A 19365-nucleotide genomic window follows, 5' to 3' on the forward strand; every position below is an offset into this window, starting at 1 on the left:
TATTTTACTAACTTTAAGTATTATACTAACTTTAAGTATTATACTAACTTTAAGTATTATACTAACATTAAGTATTTTACTAAAATTAAGTATTATACTAACATTAAGCATTATAATAAAATTAAGTATTATACCAAAATTAAGCATTATACTAAAATTAAGTATTATACCAAAATTAAGTATTTTACTAACTTTAAGTATTATACTAACTTTAAGTATTATACTAACTTTAAGTATTATACTAACTTTAAGTATTATACTAACATTAAGTATTTTACTAACATTAAGTATTATACTAACATTAAGTATTTTACTAACATTAAGTATTATACTAACATTAAGTATTTTACTAACATTAAGTATTATACTAACATTAAGTATTTTACTAACATTAAGTATTATACTAACATTAAGTATTTTACTAAAATTAAGTATTATACTAACATTAAGCATTATACTAAAATTAAGTATTATACCAAAATTAAGTATTTTACTAACTTTAAGTATTATACTAACTTTAAGTATTATACTAACTTTAAGTATTATACTAACATTAAGTATTTTACTAAAATTAAGTATTATACTAACATTAAGCATTATACTAAAATTAAGTATTATACCAAAATTAAGTATTTTACTAACTTTAAGTATTATACTAACTTTAAGTATTATACTAACTTTAAGTATTATACTAACTTTAAGTATTATACTAACATTAAGTACTAAATATGTTCTATTGTTTTCATGCTTAATTTAATACCGAAATTTTAGGACACTGACACTCTTGCCAAGTTCCGACTTGGACTCGTAACCAAACATAGTCATATATTTTCGTCGTTGGCCATATTTACATTTAGGCACTATAGGGTCTCGGTGCTGAACGGAACCTTGATTGTTTAAAAACGCTGAAAATTAGTTCGTTGGTAGTTTCAATTTCAATTTATTAATTTACCATAATTTTTGTTTACATTGGTCTTCGCTAATTGTCATACTTATTGGTATAACGTTACTTATGACTACAAGTAATCCTAGGCGAGGGATGGGACAGTGGGCGAAATTAGGAGGAGATTGGAGACATCCCCGGGTGCCTGAAGCCCCCACCTCAGTAACGCTCGATTTGGCTACAGAACATTGCACAAAAGGAAACACAGCGGGGGAGGGCGCTATAGATATCTACGTCATCGACTCAGCGGCCTCCGATTGGTTGGGGCTGGCTCACGACAAAGAGTGGAGCTGGAGGAGGCGGGCGGGCTCACGTGGAGTGCAAAAGCGCGCTCGGACGATGTCAGACACTGCGCTCGCTTCCGAGACCGTTGTCTCTCGCTCTCGATCGCGGCCCAAGAAATAGCAGCCTGATAAGCCACTGAAGAGAGAAATTCGCGAAAGCGGTCAAGTATCGCCTTAAGTACTCCCAGCGCTCACATTTCGCCAACAGCCTTTTCTCGAAAAATAACAAATGCTCTAGACAGCTTGAGTGAAATGCTCAAATCCCCGACTGGACTATTAACCGAGAAAAATTAAATTTGCTCCCTGAACAATTCCATTGTGAAATGAATACAAGCTATCCTGGGATTTCGCGGCTCTCTTGAAACGGTTTTCAATTAGGTAAGTCATAACCCTTTATTTGGTTTGCGTTTGAAACATTTATTAACTTTATTAGCGTTTATAATGTATGATTTATATTTAATAACCTTAATTAAGGTCACGAAGAGTGTTAATAACTATAGTAAATTAATTAATTACGCGGTCAAACTTGAAGTTTCAATGAAAGTGTTTAATTTATCTAATTGGTTCCGTGGGAATAATAGTTAAAAAGTGTAAGAGTGGCGATTTCTACACCAAAGGTTATTCCACAGGTGTTAGTTTCGTTTTTCTACCTGTTAAAAAAGTCGGATATCGGTACATTGCCGCTATGCACGCTCCACTCAAGATGGCGTTAGTAGTATATTCCCCGTACGTTTCACTTCTCCCTGAACACCGATGCAATGCGTGCGGAACACTTCTACAGGCGCCAGTAGACCATATAAATATTAATTATTTACTGTTGTACGTAATATTTTTTTTTAACATTTGGTATTAATAACAAAATTTAATTATAGGAAAATATAGACTATATTTCAAAATTGTTCAGCATTTAGGCTAATCATACATCAATCATACAAATTTATAAATTCAAAATATTCCTTGGCTCGTTATTCAAAATATTTGCAAATTTGTAATATATAATGATTCCCTGGAAAGCTCAATAAACTGAAGATTGAGTTGGCTAACTTTAATTCAATAAGAGCTATAGGTTGAGGCGAGCGACTTGGAGTTGATAAATGGGACAAACAGCTAAGTTCTGTCGAACGACGTATCGACTTCGGAGAGCATGAATAGCTAACAGCGATTTAATAATTCAATTAGCTCCGGGAAAGGGAGGGCACTAGACTGCGTCGAAAAGCCCGGACTTTTCCGAGGATTTCCGATACCTGAAACCTCTCCTCTTCGTCATCGACGCCACCTCCAGGCGTTCTCCTCTGAAACCTTAATGAAGCTAGCTCGCCCCTCGCACTATCTAGAAACATTTAAAGTTGGCAGTGACTAGCGGGAGTGGCAGAGGGTAAACACTGTGGTTTTGGAGTACGATTTATAAAAAGTAATGGAATGACTGCAAGATATCAAAACCATTTGAGTTATCTTAATTGACAAAGTACGTCTACGGAGAACCTCTATACTATAAAAACTTTTAGAGGTGAACGGTAATGGTTAGTGTAGGGAGCTGTTGGCTCGTGTGGCATGAAGGGCTTGTCACCACCCTCCTACGCATTATAACCCGGCCACTTGAATTAAAGGCATTATAAGTCGATAGAGGAATTGGGCCTAAGGTGGTGCCAAGGGTATTAGCCTAGCTGATTATAATAATAATTATTATTATTGTTATTTTGGCGGGAACTTAAGGGGGTGGAATTCCGATAGATTTTAATATCCCCAGGTTAAGGAAAACGCATTTTAAAATATTGACACTTTCCAATATCCTCGGTTCATTTACTTCTGACAATATTAATAATTGAAAATTATAGGTCAAATAGTTCATGGGGGCAGTGGGTTAAATTTTCACTCGCACTATTTCGTGGAGACTTTTCCCCAACGTCATAACGTCGTCTGTTCCGTCGTCTAAGCGGCGTAGCAACCAAGGGGACAATTTCCACTGCTATATTTGTCCCCCCTGAAATATTGTGAATTGGTTTTTACAACCATTATGAAAAAGATAAATTTGTCGTTTAAAACTTTTAACAATAAAGTAAGATTTTTGGTCAAAAATTTTTTTTTCCAAATATTTGTCCACTTTTATAATATCATTTATGTGAGGCTCGCTTCACTCACAATTACCGGTACGCTATAAAATAAATTTTAATAAACAAATGAAAACCGTGTAACGGTAATAGTGAGTATCAAAAATCTTTTAATATTTAACGGGTTAGTTAGAGATAGATAAAATCGAATATGGTTAAAATAAACGTTACCTGAAATGAAACGCTTAGAACTACAAATATACCTAGCCTTAGAAAGTTTCCATAAATCAAGTTAATTCCTTGCATACTTTGAATAGAATTAATAGAACGAGGTCCTCGAAAGTTATTTCAAGCAAACGTCCTTTCTCAAGATCATTCATTTGTTGGTTCCCATCCGCTCGAATGAGAGCTCGATAATTGTCGGACACTGACTCGATCCGATTCAAAATCTATTTGGCATTGCGAGAATAACGGCCGATAGAGCAACATTAACCCGCCAGTGTTTTAGCTTCGATAGGGAGAGAGTGCTTAGGACTTGGCGATTTGGAGACTACGTCGCTACTTGTCCGTGTTTTGGAGAATTTGCCATTCGATCGGAGCCATTTGCTTAATTGCTATCTCGAGTTAAATAAGCGGGTTGAGAAGTGTCCCTTCCATCAACATCTCGTTTAACTAAGTCCCCCCAACTAGCTAAAGTGGGAAATATAATTAGAGTTCTTAAAGTTATAACAAAGGTAAATAAAACCCAATTCCCATTTATAGAGATCTTAATTAAGAGTTTTATTTGGGTCCAAAGAGCTATATTTGGATCTAAAGAGTTATATTGTGATCCAAAGAGCTCTATTTGGGTCTAGAGAGTTACATTTTGATACAAAGAGTTATATTTGGGTCCAAAGAGTTATTTTTGGGTCCAAAGAGTTATATTTTGATCTAAAAAGTTATATTTTGTTCCAAAGATATATACATTTGGGTCCAAAGAGTTATAACTAAGTCCAAAGAGTTATACTTTGTTCCAAATAGTTATATTTTGGTCCAAAGAAAGGATTAGCAGATATCTAACGTCAAGAATGTATTTTATTGCACCGGAAATAGGTCAGCAGAAATGGTCGTGCTTAGCTTAGGTCTTCAGCGACCCTGGATGAACTTGATTTGTATTAGTATACGATCTTTAGTTGACTCTTTAGGAAATAAAATGAGCTATAATCTTGCTGGATTTTAAAAAACGGAGCCTTCTTTAAATACGGTTGAGAAATTAATGATACTTAAACATTTATTAAATGTTTTATTGTTACTTTATCAACGGGGATTTTGTTAATCTTAATTACGTTTTTATCAATTTCAATTTTGAAAATGATGGCTCTTAACAATAAAAGTATATTATCATGTCTTTAAAAAATACTTCATGTGTTGTTTAATTGGCATTTATCTCGTTTTTAATTAACGTTTTTGTGTGTTCGTAAAGAACGTTACAAAAAAATTCATAGTACTAACGTTAAAAGAGTTTTGGTTTTTAAAATACGAAATATTTGTAATCCCCCCTCCTGTCGTGAATACTTAGTTACGGCCTCGGTTATTTAACTAAACCAGGGTAGATCATGCAAATATTACCGCTAGGGGAATTCTTGAAATGAGCAAGTACAGAAATCAACTAAGAGAATACAAGTCGCTTGATGACTTTGACCTAAGGTGGTGCCTTGGATATTAGCCTAGTTTAAAAGTATCGAGTAACTTTGAAAAACAGAAACATTTAAAACTAATGACTTCAAGATCTTTCTTATTCAGAAATTCATTATCATATACTAAGATAGATAAAACTAGCATATAAGTCTCAAATAGGCTAGATATATAGAAGTCTCAAATATTCTAAATATATAGAAGCCTAAAATGTTTTCGATATGTATAAGTCTCAAATATTCTAAATATATAGAAGCCTAAAATGTTTTCGATATGTATAAGTCTCAAATACGCTAGATATATAGAAGTCTCAAATATTGTAAATATATAGAAGTCTCAAATATTGTAAATATATAGAAGTCTCAAATATGCTACATAGAAGTTTCAAGTATGCTACATAGATAGAAGTCTCAAATATGCTACATAGAAGTTTCAAGTATGCTACATAGATAGAAGTCTCAAATATGCTACATAGAAGTTTCAAGTATGCTACATAGATAGAAGTCTCAAATATTCTAAATATATAGAAGCCTCAAATATTTTCGATATGTATAAGTCTCAAATACGCTAGATATATAGAAGTCTCAAATATTGTAAATATATAGAAGTCTCAAATATGCTACATTGAAGTTTCAAGTATGCTACATAGATAGAAGTCTCAAATATTCTAAATATATAGAAGCCTCAAATATTCTAAATATATAGAAGCCTCAAATATTTTCGATATGTATAAGTCTCAAATATGCTAGATATATAGGAGTCTCAAATATGCTACATAGATAGAAGTCTGAAATATGCTAGATATATAGAACTCTCAAATATGCTACATATATAAAAGTTTCAAATATGCCAGATATATAGAAGTCTCAAATATTCTAAATATATAGAAGACTCAAATATGCTAGGTATAAAGAAGCCTCAAATATTTTCGATATGTATAAGTCTCAAATATGCTAGATATATAGGAGTCTCAAATATGCTACATAGATAGAAGTCTCAAATATTCTAGATATATAAAAGTATTAAATGGGCTAGATATAAAGAAGTCTCAAATATGCTAGATATAAAGAAGTCTCAAATATGCTAGATATAAAGAAGTCTCAAATATGCTAGATATAGAAATCTTCCCACAAATCTCAGATTAGGGCCCCTTCTCAACATTTATTACTTTGAGGGATCTGAGACGCCGTTATTTAAGCCAAGTTCTGTTGTAAATCATGAATATAAATACTGTAGTCACGCATAGATATTCTTTGTTAACCTGACGTAATTTGGTTCTCATTTATTTGCCATTTTAATCGTAGAGGAGCACGCAAATTAAATAATTGTCATTTCTTTTTTGGAAAGATGCTCTTTGGAGAAATAAATATATAAATGAGTTTTGTTGAAGATTTTGGCGTTATGCAACGAAAATAAATTTATTTTTCCGTGGAGAAATAATAATGAGTGAAGTGGGATTGGTAGAGAAATGGAAATCGTATAAACTATAAGTTTCGACGATACAAAGCAGAACGTAACTTGGAAATCAGCCCCAAAAATCGGAAGCCAAATAAAGACAAAAGTAGCCCACGGGCAGAAGTGATATAGCCTTTCAATGACTCTCATCGGAGTGAGAGGAAGCCAGTGGAAAATGGTTTGGAAGATCGAGCCGCGTATATCAGGCTGTTACGCATCGCGTGAATGAATTTGACAGCACCCGCTGAAAAATGGACGAGAATGGTTCCGGGGAATTTCGCACTTTCAAGCAAGCACACTCTCCGCTTCACTTCGCCCAGAACCAACCTCCGAAAGTGCGTGAGACTGCGCAAAGGGCACCAGAAGTTGATAGAAACTAACTCAGAGGTGTTTCTTTCTTCGAAGATTTTTGGCAAATATGTTTTCGTTTTGTATTTTTGTATTTACAACCGCCTGAAATCGAGATTAAACCTTGATTTGGAGACCATTATGAAATCTCAAGATTTTCAAATCTAATGCATCTATGGAGATAATTTCTTCTTAGTTCCGGCAGAGTTTTAAATACAATATGTTCATTCTCGGTACAAAGGCTGAAAGCTTCCGCTTAGAAAAACTGAAATCCAAAAGTCATCAGCTATTTCATCACACATTTAGGTGGTAAATATGAAAGCCTATATAATTAACAATTTTCTGGGAGACGTACGAGATTTGATGCATCTCGTTCAACGATATTCTCTTAAATATGGCAAACAAAAATAACTAAATTATCTTGAAACAAATAACCAACTATATTTACTAAAACAACTAAATGAGTTCGAACTAATTAATATCTACATTCTTATGAATAATGAATAATAATTCCAATTTTCGAATCCAACTGGAATCTAGGTCTACATATCCAGTTTGAATCCTGATCTGTTTTGAACCAATAATTTCAATGATAAAATTGGAATAAAATTTAATTTCATACAACGTCACTCGATCAAATATAGCACATTAAGATCTGTAAAATTTTCAATTTAACATTAAAATAATTTTTTTATTCTTAACGAATACTAAATGAAAAAGAACCAAAACATTATCTCTAAACAAACGTCCAACGATATTTAAACAAATTGACCAACAAAATGTTTATAAATTCATATCGCAAATCTTCGCAAAAATACCGCGAACTTCCAAATAGATATTAATAAACTTCTGTGGTTACTCGTATCGGAGAGAGACAGAGAGATTGGGAAGAATTCGTAGATTTTAAAAGAAGCGACGGAACGAGTTAAATGCGCGGAGAAGAAAGCGGATAAGAGAAAAAGTAGTTCGCTTTTAAAAGATATCGGCTCAGGAAGAGAAAAAAGTTAACAAAGCAAAACTAAAAGTTCTTATTTCTCCAAATCCAGCTGGAGGGTGGTCCCGGCCCACTGGGGGGTTGCAGAAAGGATCTCGAAGAATTCGACATGAACTCGATTGGCGAAATAGCGACGGTACTTAAAGGAACTCTAATGCCATTATGAAATAAATTGGCGTTACTTACGACCCCTAAATAAAACACGACGCCATATCTTCCCTCTCGGGCTCTTCTTTCGGGCAGCAAAAGAACACGAAGCCTGGAAATAAATGGCCTTCCAGCCATTTAGAAATGACGGAAATCGGGAACACAGCCTTCGGAGCCGTGCAGAAGTATCGCGAGGAAAAACTGTCTTACATTCCATTGATTTCTCATAGACCGGGGTCCGCGCTATCGGAGGGGGCTGAGTTCGACGGAACCCCTAGACTGACCAAAAGAAATCACCAGTGATCCAGACGCAATCTTAAGTCTACAACGTCCGGCGCGCGCCAAACAATGTCATCTACAATCGTGTCCGAAATGGTCCGAGCGCTTGCGAATTGACGTTCAGCATTCAAATGATTCCAAATCACACCCTGATTAGATTTCAAAATATATTTTAAAATAGGCTAACAAAGAAAATAATTATGTCAATTTGTTTGAAATGGAAAAACCGAAGATCATGGTCACTGCGGTGTGACGTTAAAGTAAAATACTTATTTCAAGTTAGGCAGAATGACTACTTTGCGTTGCTCCTATTTCCCTCCTGCCTAAAATATTAAATCAGGCCCATAATCTCATTGTGTCCTTAAAACCGACGTTTTGGAGATTTTATCTCACTCTGATGCAAGGAAATATTCGACTTACTTGTAACATAGTCGTTTCACTTAAATTTTACTACATTTTAATTTTATGATCAACAACAAGAATTATTTTCAAAATAAAAAGAAGTTTATTATCGGTGTATGTGGCAACAAGGCCTTAACACCATACAAACCTTGTTACATTCAATGTCTTAAAGAAAATGTTAAATTATGAGAAAACAACAAAATTTTATGCGGCATACATGACAGATAAAATAAATATAAAAAAAGACACACATAATCACAAAAACAAAAAACGTATAAAGACATTTTAGCTGCCATGAAAATATCACTCACACCCGAAATAATTGCCAGGTCGCCGATGTGAATTGCAGTCAGAGAATGGTTTCGTCGAAACACCCTTTACGTAAGGCACAGAAAAGCTTATGTCTTATGATCTTATGATGTGACTGGATCCGCGGTCGAAAATCAAATGGTCAACAGTTTGCACCGAAGATTTTTACCGAAACTGTGCTGTAGATGGCGCTAGACGATGCGCGCAGTTACTACTACAGCCCAGGGCCCCCAGCCAGTTTTGGGGCCCCGAAAAGGCCAGCCATACAGCCTCTACTCTAGGGATAACGGATAAGGGTTTAGTTGAGGTTAACGGTAATAGTTAGTGAATTAAAGGCTTCAAAAGTCGATTGATGACTTAGGCCTAAGGTGGTGATTATTATTAGTTGATGAAATATTATTTATGCTCATTTAATGTTATGTATATTTTAGTTACGTTTAAAGTAATTTGACTCATCACCATATCGCGTATCATACGATACTTACAATTTCTAAACCTAACAGCGAGTCACTGTCAGTAAAAATCTTATTTTCAGTAGGCCTATGTTATACTTTTGAAATTAAAAGTTTTGGTTTAATTATTGCGTAGTTGAATTTAGACAACGGACATACAAAGGCTGACCGTTGGGGATCACAAAGGTCTTAAGAAATAATTTAGCCCAAGGCCCCAAAAGGTCTTAACTAGAAATCTCCACTGCGCTGTCTAGCGCCATCTACAGCAGAGTCGCGGCAAAAATCTTCGTCTCGCAACTTCGGCATCAAGCTGTACAAAATGTCAAATATCGTCTGTCTCAGCTTTTCCCGAAGAGTATATAAAAGCGAACGTTCAGATATAGAGAGAGTCAGGAGCCATAAATTTTCATTTTGTTCCTTGGGACGTCTCGTTAGGCTGCTTATATATCTATCTAGAATTTTTTTGTACAAACAAAAAGATAAAGAGCGGTCACGGGCGATTAACTTTACAACAGCACCAGTACAAACCTAATTCAACTCTACTCTGGCAAAATGTGTCCAATCTCTCAGCAATGGCAGGAACGATAATATAAAGATGACTGAAAAGTATTAAAGATAATTACAGCGGAAGTGGGCCCTAAACGATGGAACACTAATGGCGACGAGCCCCGGAAATCTAAAGTGCTTCCATATTTTCCAAGACGTTAATGTATTCGCCGCTTACTCAACAAGTTTTTCCCCGCGTTTTTTCCCAAAAATAAATAACCACCAATTTTATTCCGAATGGCGAATTCCGCATTAACATATGGCCAAGGCGCTTAGGGTTAAGTAGAAAAAGCGTCTTCGAGATTATTTTGGGAAATTTATTCGCTCGTGTTCCACTTGAAACGGTGACCTATGTACACGTACGCGGGTTGAGATATTAGAGAGCTTAAGCCACCTTTCGAAAACGTATAGAGCAAACTTGCATGCAGGTTTATTGCGTACAATTTACAATTTCCCCCGTTCATGTTTCAGATGGTTGAATTAATTTGTCTATCAATACGGGCTTGGTGTTGCTACAATTGTTTCAGATTCAAATATTCATTTTTAGCCACTATTTGATAATTTTAAAATTATATTTTAGAAAAACAAATTTAGTAAATAATTTCCTATCAATAATTAAATTATCTGACCCGAAACCTTGATATTTTAATAAGTTCCTAAAATTATTTTCACTGATTTCCCTTAAGTTAAATTCTCAGGGCAAAGTAACGCGTTGGACCGCTAACAAAATAAGGTCTGTGGAAGAATCCCCTAATGGGGTTCCTAGAATAGCGGAGACCCTGCGAATTTCCCAATCTAAACCCCCATGTAAAGATAAACAGGCCTGATTCCCTGACTTGAAATGGATACCTTAAAAGTAATGGGAAACCGAAGAAATTGGGGAAAACCCCCCTTTAACCAAGGGGGAGATAACTTGCAAACTCAACGACGAAGGAGTAGTTCCGAGTTTTCACCCAGTTCCGCAAACGCCACTCCTCTTGCTGCGAGGTGAAAGTTTTAACCACTTAGTCACCCCAAGATAATGATCTGAATTGTATTGTTTATTTTTTACTTTTCTTTATCTAAGCCTTCCCACCACTAAGCGAATTTACCGATAAACTTTATTATCCTCGCGATTTTATATATAATAATAATTGACCCGTCTCTTTGGACTTTCCGATACCCCAAAACAACGTTTAACTTTAGAGTTAAACTAGAAGTATATGAAAAAGGCTTTCGAGAAAACATAGAGTAGAGGAGAATCTTTAGAAAGCGTTCGATCATAAAATAGTCACGAGTGAGTAGAGTGGTTGGTCGGAGAAAAATTCTCAGATTTGGAACTAATTACGGGGCTGCTTCGATGAAAAATCACTTTTGGAAAATCCTCTCCCTCCAATTTCTTCGGACACCGCTGAAAGGTCGTTGAAGTTCAGAGTCGGGTGGCCGGGCGAAGGCGAGAAGTTTGCCGTAACGAACCTTCATTGAATGGATGAATTGGGACCTAATAAATCATCGCTTCGGGGTACGCCTTCCCCGTTCGCGCCTCGCAGCCAAAGTTCATTGACCCAAAAGGGTTCCCACATTTCGGACACAAAGGCCAGAAAAGGACAGTGTCGCGCTATGAGAATATCGCGAAAGGGAAAGAGCACCGGCAGGATTTCGTCGTGTCCGGTCTGATATTATTTTCGTCTTCGAATGGTGTCTGCTAGGGTCCTCATTGTCCGAATAACTATATTGACCCCCAAACAGTTGAGACGTATGGTGAGGAGAATCATATTGCTATACGAAGTCCAGATAAAGGCTTTCTGGTTTTTTATTTACAATTTTCGGCTACGTCTAATACGTTTTTGCGAAGATTATATTACGCGGTCAATCTGACAACAAAGTTCACGGCCAGATGAATTTAATAAGACGCCGACAAAGCGAAATAATAGAATTTACCTCGGCGAATGTCCGGTTGGATGGTCAGATTGACGAGAAAAAAGAAGCGACCGTCCACGGTCCAAAGATCTCGGATTAAAGAACAACGTCAAATTATGGTCCAAATTGTTTATCACCCGCGTAGACAAAAGGAAGCTTAACTTTATACAATATAGGACCGAATCAAGTACAAAAAAGGTCATTGGCGCCGAAACTCCGGACTCTCAGTCGATTTTATTTTAGAAGAAAAAAACACAGTGGGATTAATCGAACTTTAACGCCGAAAGAAACGAATCAAACTAAGTCAAAAGATTGTATGAAAAATGGTAATATTCGAAGGATTCACTTCGATTTGTGAAGCATCGGTACGCCATTTTTTACCGTTTTTTATCATTTAAGTTTCAGGCGCGGTAGCTTAAAGTTATCTTGATTAGTGAGTTCTAGCCTAATGATCTTTGGGAGCACTTTGGGAGCATTCATTAACTGCAGCGCCGACGCTTTTTTTAGCCTCTCTCGCTATTCTATCAGAGAAATAACTCTTCCATCCCGAAAAAAGAAACCAACTTTCGCATCTTTCTTCATGGCCGAATTTGTTCTAGTGGAAGAAAAAATGTCAGCAGGCCTAATTGTCTTCCTCCCAACTCCACATTTTCCGATTAATTAAAGAGATAATTTAAAGGAGATAGAATTATGACATTATCGACAAATTTTCTCTCCTCCCAAATAATTATCTCCGAAAAATGGGACAAAAATTTTATATTTCCACTCTTTATTTGGTTTTAATTACTGGTACTAAATGACCAAATTGAGTAGATACTAGATTGCGGTGGACTAGTTTACACCTTAATTTAATTAAAATTAAAATTAACTTGGTCTATTTTTGATATATGAACGCCTGTAAAAGTGTTCCACACGCGATACACCGATGTTCAGGGAGAAGCTAGCCTCTATATTTAGCTACGGCAAAAGAACGCGCAAACAGTTCGCCTAACAAAACGAGATTTTAATTAACAAAACTCGGAGGTATTCGAGACTAAAACGGAGAATGGTACCTCGGAGACGTTGTCAGTTCAGTCTAAAGTGAAATGGGCATCTCAGGAGGGAAACGCTTCGAAGAGAAATTACCTCGGCTCCTTTCAGAAAGAAAAGCTCTTCGCGTTATTACAATGAAATCCACCACTGTACTTGACATTTTGCTTACGAGAGAAATATCGAGGAATGTACCCTCCTCTCGGGTTCGCTGGAACTAGCGGGTGAATTAAGAATGTAGCGAAAAAGACAACCTATGTCTACCGGTTCCGGAAACTCAACAGTAAAAGCTGGTCTATTCCCCGGAGATTTCGAGCTTGGATCGTAACAAGCGTACTTGTTCCTTGGTAAATACGTGCCTTCAGTTCGAAGTCCTTCAGCGGTCCAACCTCGTCTAATTCCTTACCGCAGTTGAGCGAGAAAGTTTCTTGGAACGTAACCCCGTTTATTTGGCACATTGGGGTGTAAGCTAAAGGAGAAAATCGGCCCGTCTAGGTCAAATAGTCGGTACCACGTTGAAACCGGGCAGCGATAGCCGCCGTTGAAATGGGCCTAAATAACTGTCAAGGCTAGGTTTCGTTTTACATAACGTATCACCTTTGAGACGTCCCATCAGTGAATAAGATGTTCACTTAGATACTGTCTGGCTTTGATAGTCTCCACAAACCTTGGAATTTTTTTTAACAATTCGAGGAACCCTTCAATTCCCCGTATAAGTCTCAATAAAAAACTCTAGCAAGGGCACGTCAAATTGATTAGAATTCTGGCGAAAATCATAGGTCAGCAACAGTTTTGATCTCCAGTCTCCATACCGACTAGAGGCCTCCAGTCTCCATAGAAATCCTCCGTCTCGGAGACTGAAACTGGAGGCTGGAGCCACCAATGTATGGTCGACCTCACTTTTGGTCTCCAGTCTCCACTGGAAGGTTGGGCCTCCAGTCTCCAGGTTGCCAGTCTCCAGGTCACCAGTCTCCTTCCCGACTAGAGACCTCTAGTCTCCATACCGACTAGAGGCCTCCAGTCTCCATAGAAATCCTCCGTCTCGGAGACTGAAACTGGAGGCTGGAGCCACCAATGTATGGTCGGCCTCACTTTTGGTCTCCAGTCTCCACTGGAAGGTTGGGCCTCCAGTCTCCAGGTTGCCAGTCTCCAGGTCACCAGTCTCCTTCCCGACTAGAGACCTCTAGTCTCCATACGAATCTCAGGTCTCTGGTCTCGGAGACTGAAACTGGATGCCAGAGCCTCCAATGCATGGTCTCCAGTCTCCTGTCCTCCAGTCTCCACTGTAAGGTTGGGCCTCCAGTCTCCATAGAAATCTTAGGTCTCGGAGACTGAAACTGGAGGCTGGAGCCGCCTATGCATGGCCAGCCCCCCTTTTGGGCTCCAGTCTCCTGTCTTCCAGTCTCCACTGGAAGGTTGGTCCTCCAGTCGCCATAGAAATCATAGGTCTTCGGTCTCGGAGGACAGACACTGAAGACTGGAAGGCGGAGCCGCCGAGGTATCGCAAGAATAACAAAATATCTCATCAACTTGACGGTTTTTGAACCGCTAAAATAAAGCCTGTCGTAATTATTCTCGGAAGATTTATAATATTGTTTTCTAGATAGATTGAAACAAGAAATAAAGATGGCCGCCTTTTTGAAACGTAAAGTTTGTAAATTAGGGACCACATTTTTACTTAAAAGTTTACTTTTATTTAATTTTATTAAATATTTTTACTAAAAGCAGTTTTGCATTTATCAAAGTTAATATAGAATTCCGTATGTCCATGTTTGGTTTTCCCCTTTCAGCCCCATCCTCCATTACGGATACCCAAAGAGTGGATGCTAGACTCCCCGCTGAGGGCAGAGGCAATGGCCGACGAGCGGGAGGCAAGTAAGAGGGGTTAAATAAAGGCGCGAAAAAAAGTGTATACCCTATAGATTCAAATTTAGATAACTTTCCGAGTGTCGGTTTGGCAACGAAACGATTGCCTACTTCCGACACGTGATCTTGGAAAAATATGCCTCTTTCGGTTCGGAGTTCCGGCAGGAAGTGGCTAAGCTGACTTCTCACGAGACAGTGATTTCTAATCTAGGGTACTAGGTCTAAATTATCCTTGCTTTTATCAACTGAAGTCGTTTAAGCTAAATCAAAGGCTTAGGGTCAGGTTATAAAAAGGCGTAACGCGGAATTTACGTCATACTCTAGCGAGCAACATGCGCAACTTAAAAACACACTATTTTTTTATTTCTCATCGTTCTGTGCAGATGCTATCGCCATCTACCTACGATATAATACCATAGTCTAAAAAATGATCCAGAAAGGCGGCAATAAATAGTCTTTTGTGTGGTTGATCTCGAGTCGAGCATTCATTAAACCTTTAGCATACGAAAGTACAGGGATTGTCACACTTTTGGTAATTATGTCACTTTTGCTATCATACTATGCCCGTTTAATAGGCGTACTGCAAATGTGGGATCATTTAGTAAAACGGGAAATGTAATTAAAAAATTTTCTTAATTTCTTTCATAGCGACATTTCGAAGCCTCGATTTTTGCCCTTCCCAAGATCACCCCTCACCCTTGGACCCTTTTGATCTTTAGAAAAAGAGGTAGTTCGAAACTTTGGGAGTTGGGACAGTAAAGCTGTCTTTTCCAAGGATTTATTTTTCTTTTCGGAACACTTTGACGCCATTGTCTCTTTTTATTTACTTTTTAGTGTGGCGAATATTTTTAAATTCTCGAAACCATGGCGCGTTATTTTGCAAAGTAAAAAAATGAAATGGAAGGGTCCTTTTTAGGTGGCAAAAAAAGATGCCATATTTTATAAAGAACAATTTTTCGGATGAGGCGTCGGGAAAGCTACGAATCCAGCTCCCGACAGATGCCCGCCTTCATTGCTTTTATGTTACCGGTTTTTACACACAATCCTAAGGATTTGTGTGTATTAGTCTCACGTACAGTGTAGCCGTTGCCGCCGATGCCGCCGATGCCGCCGATGCCGCCGTGTCACGCATACCTCTTCAACGGTTATAACTAGAAGAGTCAATGATATCTCGTTCAAAAGTACATATATTACCATTGATAGCCTTTCATAAAGTTTTCAAATCGGAGCCCAAGAAGTTGGGAATTTGCCCAATTTACTTTTTTCGGTGATTTCCTTTATGTGGTAGATATTTTGTTTAAAATTAGGTCCGATAACGTTAAAAAAAATATTATTGGATAGGTTAGGATTCAGCGGACCTACAACTTCGGTCATATCAGTAAATATTAAATTTAAGTATAGTTTTCAGGGTAATTTACGGGACCCCAATTTTCGTGGTTTTATATTTCCGCCTAAAAATCTACATATTTAAGTCCGATTTTCATGAAAGTTATATTTTTGAATAGCTGTGGTTTACATATAACCTAGAATTGTAAAAACGTTCCTTAAATTTAATTCTAAGTAAGGTTTTTTGGGCAGCGTATACGGACCCCCGCAATTTCCAACATTGTAAATCCGCGTTTTTATAGAGGTCTACGCACCCGTTTCCCTCTGGCGTTTTTCAAGGCCGTTCAGAGTGGGCCGCGCTTTCAACGTATGACCAGAAGTAACAATTAAGTATGACACTGATCTACCTAGTCTTCGGCGTATGACCAGAAGTGTTAAGTGTGACACTCAACGTAACAAATAAGTGTGATCAGAAGTAACAAATAAGTGTGATCCAAAGTAAAAAATAAGTGTGATACGAAGTAACAAATAAGTATGAAACTAATCGAACTAGTCTTTGTCGTATAACCAGAAGAAATAAGTGTGACACTCAACGGCTGACTAGTAACAAATAATTGTTATCAGAAGTAAAAAATAAGAGTTACACTTCAAAGTATGACTAGAAGTAACAAATAAGTGTAAATTTATATATATGTGTGACCGTGGATATATTTTGGTTGTGATAACGGCGCTGCAGGTTGCTGTGAATAGCTCAAACAAACTTAACACATTAGGAGGATTGTGTGTATTCTGACCGACGTACGTCTTGTTAAATATTCAGTTTGAAATAAAAAATTGTGTATGGTTTTGTATTAAACTTTGAATGAGTTGTAAAGTTGTACAACTATCTTTAGACCATAAAAATTGTTATTTGTCTACCACAAAGTTTGAGACTACAAAGAGAGACCCCTCGCGTGCTTTTCAGTAGTACAGAAAAAACACCTCGTAAAGTATCGCCCCCTATCGTTGCAGCAGCGCGAAATGTTTTAATTTTAACACCAGTCAAGGAGCTAGAGAGGTTTCTCAAGTTAGTCGGCGAAGAAACTACTTATAATTCTTCAAAAATTATACAATTTCTAAATTATTTATATTGTTAAACATATTATACATTTCTTAATTTTTCTATTCTTTAAAAATTTTGGATCAATCGAAAAAATGATTTAATTATAATTTACAAAATAAAATTTTTCACTAAGAGTTAAATGCGAGATACTAGCACTTAAAAGCGGTTCCGTTGCAAATTATGAAAATGGCCGTAAGTCGGTTTTAGAAATCTCAACCAATCAAACCATAAACCAAGAATCTAGGGGGACCCACTGTTCCCGATATTTTGACACGGTAGGCGAGGCCTAAATCGAAAGGCTTACTGGTGTACACCAACCGCTAAGGCGACCGTACGTGCGAAAAAGTTAGGTTAGGCTTAGTTCATTAAATTTTTGAAGTTTAGAAATGAAATGGATTCCTGTGAATTTGATAAGAAAAACCTCATCCATACGCATCTTACTGGTTATTTTTACTTAACACAATGGTTAATTACCTTTACTTAAACTTATAAAGAACTAATTTCCAAAATAAAAGGTCTAAAAATTACTAAGCCTAATCATTTAACCGACAAAAACGGCGCCATTTTGTCAAAATTGAAAGTGAACGCTCCATCTTCTCTACGAAACTACGCCGGAAATCGACTTCAGCTTCGCCAAGTTTATCCACATTAAACTAAGATTGACCACGGTTTTCCTATTAACAGTGTTCACGCGTGCTTTTTAAAGTGAGTCCCTTTTGATTCTTGGTCCATGATCAAACACTAGGTCAGACTCACTGCCGAAAACGACATCTATTGAGCCGTCGAGGAACTAGTCTAAGACGCCACTTTCTCGCACTTTCTTTAATTTATCATTATCACGGAAAACATTTATCCCATCGGATTACGCGATAAATAAAATAGCTGTGAGTAGGGCAAAAAATTGAAGCAAATGACCGTCAGGTTGAAAAGTAATCTTAGATGAAAAATCGAAGGTCAAACGATGTTTTTCCTGACAACAACTATCGCTCTGAAAGCCTTATTTTGTACAACATTTTTAAAAGTTTGTAAGCGATCTCGGAAAGTGCGAATTTCCCGTATTTTCGTTAAGGGAATAACAACGCTTAAAGGCCTCTCGAGAAAAATGGAAAAAATATCGAAACGTAAACGACGCGATGCCTTCTATATATATAGGGGTTATCAAGCTGGGAACAGGCCAAATACAGTCCGGCGTTTATGGCGACATCTACATTCGTGAAAACTAACAGTTAAGGAGAAAAAGACAGTTCTATTTAAATATTAATTTAATCCTCAAATTTAATTTAATATCAATTTAATTCTCAACTTTAATCTAATATCAATTTAATTCTCAATTTTAATTTAATATCAATTTAATTCCCAATTTTAATTTGATAACAATTTAATTCTCAATTTTAATTTAATATCAATTTAATTCTCAACTTTAATTTAATATCAATTTAATTCTCAATTTTCATATCATATAAATTTCATTTATTAAATTCTTAATTTTCATATCGTATAAATTTTATTTAATACATTCTTAACTTTCTTATCATATAAATTTTATTTAATACATTCTTCATTTTCTTATCATATAATTTTCATTTATTTAATTCTTAATTTTCATATCATATAAATTTTATTTAATACATTCTTCATTTTCTTATCATATAATTTTCATTTATTTAATTCTTAATTTTCATTTATTTAATTCTTAATTTTCATTTATTTAATTCTTAATTTTCATTTATTTAATTCTTAATTTTCATTTATTTAATTCTTAATTTTCATTTATTTAATTCTTAATTTTCATTTATTTAATTCTTAATTTTCATTTATTTAATTCTTAATTTTCATTTATTTAATTCTTAATTTTCATTTATTTAATTCTTAATTTTCATTTATTTAATTCTTAATTTTCATTTATTTAATTCTTAATTTTCATTTATTTAATTCTTAATTTTCATTTATTTAATTCTTAATTTTCATTTATTTAATTCTTAATTTTCATTTATTTAATTCTTAATTTTCATTTATTTAATTCTTAATTTTAATTTATTTAATTCTTAATTTTCATATCATATAAATTTTAATTAATACATTCTTCATTTTCTTATCATATAATTTTCATTTATTTAATTCTTAATTTTCATTTATTTAATTCTTAATTTTCATTTATTTAATTCTTAATTTTCATTTATTTAATTCTTAATTTTCATTTATTTAATTCTTAATTTTCATTTATTTAATTCTTAATTTTCATTTATTTAATTCTTAATTTTA

General features: G+C 35.7%; 1 protein-coding gene across 1 annotated transcript in view; it reads left to right on the forward strand.

Annotated features, from left to right (window-relative positions):
• Positions 1 to 1344: 1344 nt before the first annotated feature.
• LOC149925334 (calcitonin gene-related peptide type 1 receptor-like) overlaps positions 1345 to 19365 on the forward strand; it is a 75922-nt gene continuing 57901 nt past the window's right edge. The window contains exon 1 of the mRNA XM_090160042.1: positions 1345 to 1605. The gene's annotated coding sequence lies outside the window, so the exon portion shown is untranslated. The remainder of the gene's footprint in view (positions 1606 to 19365) is intronic.

The sequence above is a fragment of the Leiobunum rupestre genome, chromosome 10 (genome assembly GCF_980474605.1).
Source record: "Leiobunum rupestre chromosome 10, qqLeiRupe1.1.hap1, whole genome shotgun sequence".
Classification (NCBI taxonomy): Eukaryota; Metazoa; Arthropoda; class Arachnida; order Opiliones; family Sclerosomatidae; genus Leiobunum; species Leiobunum rupestre.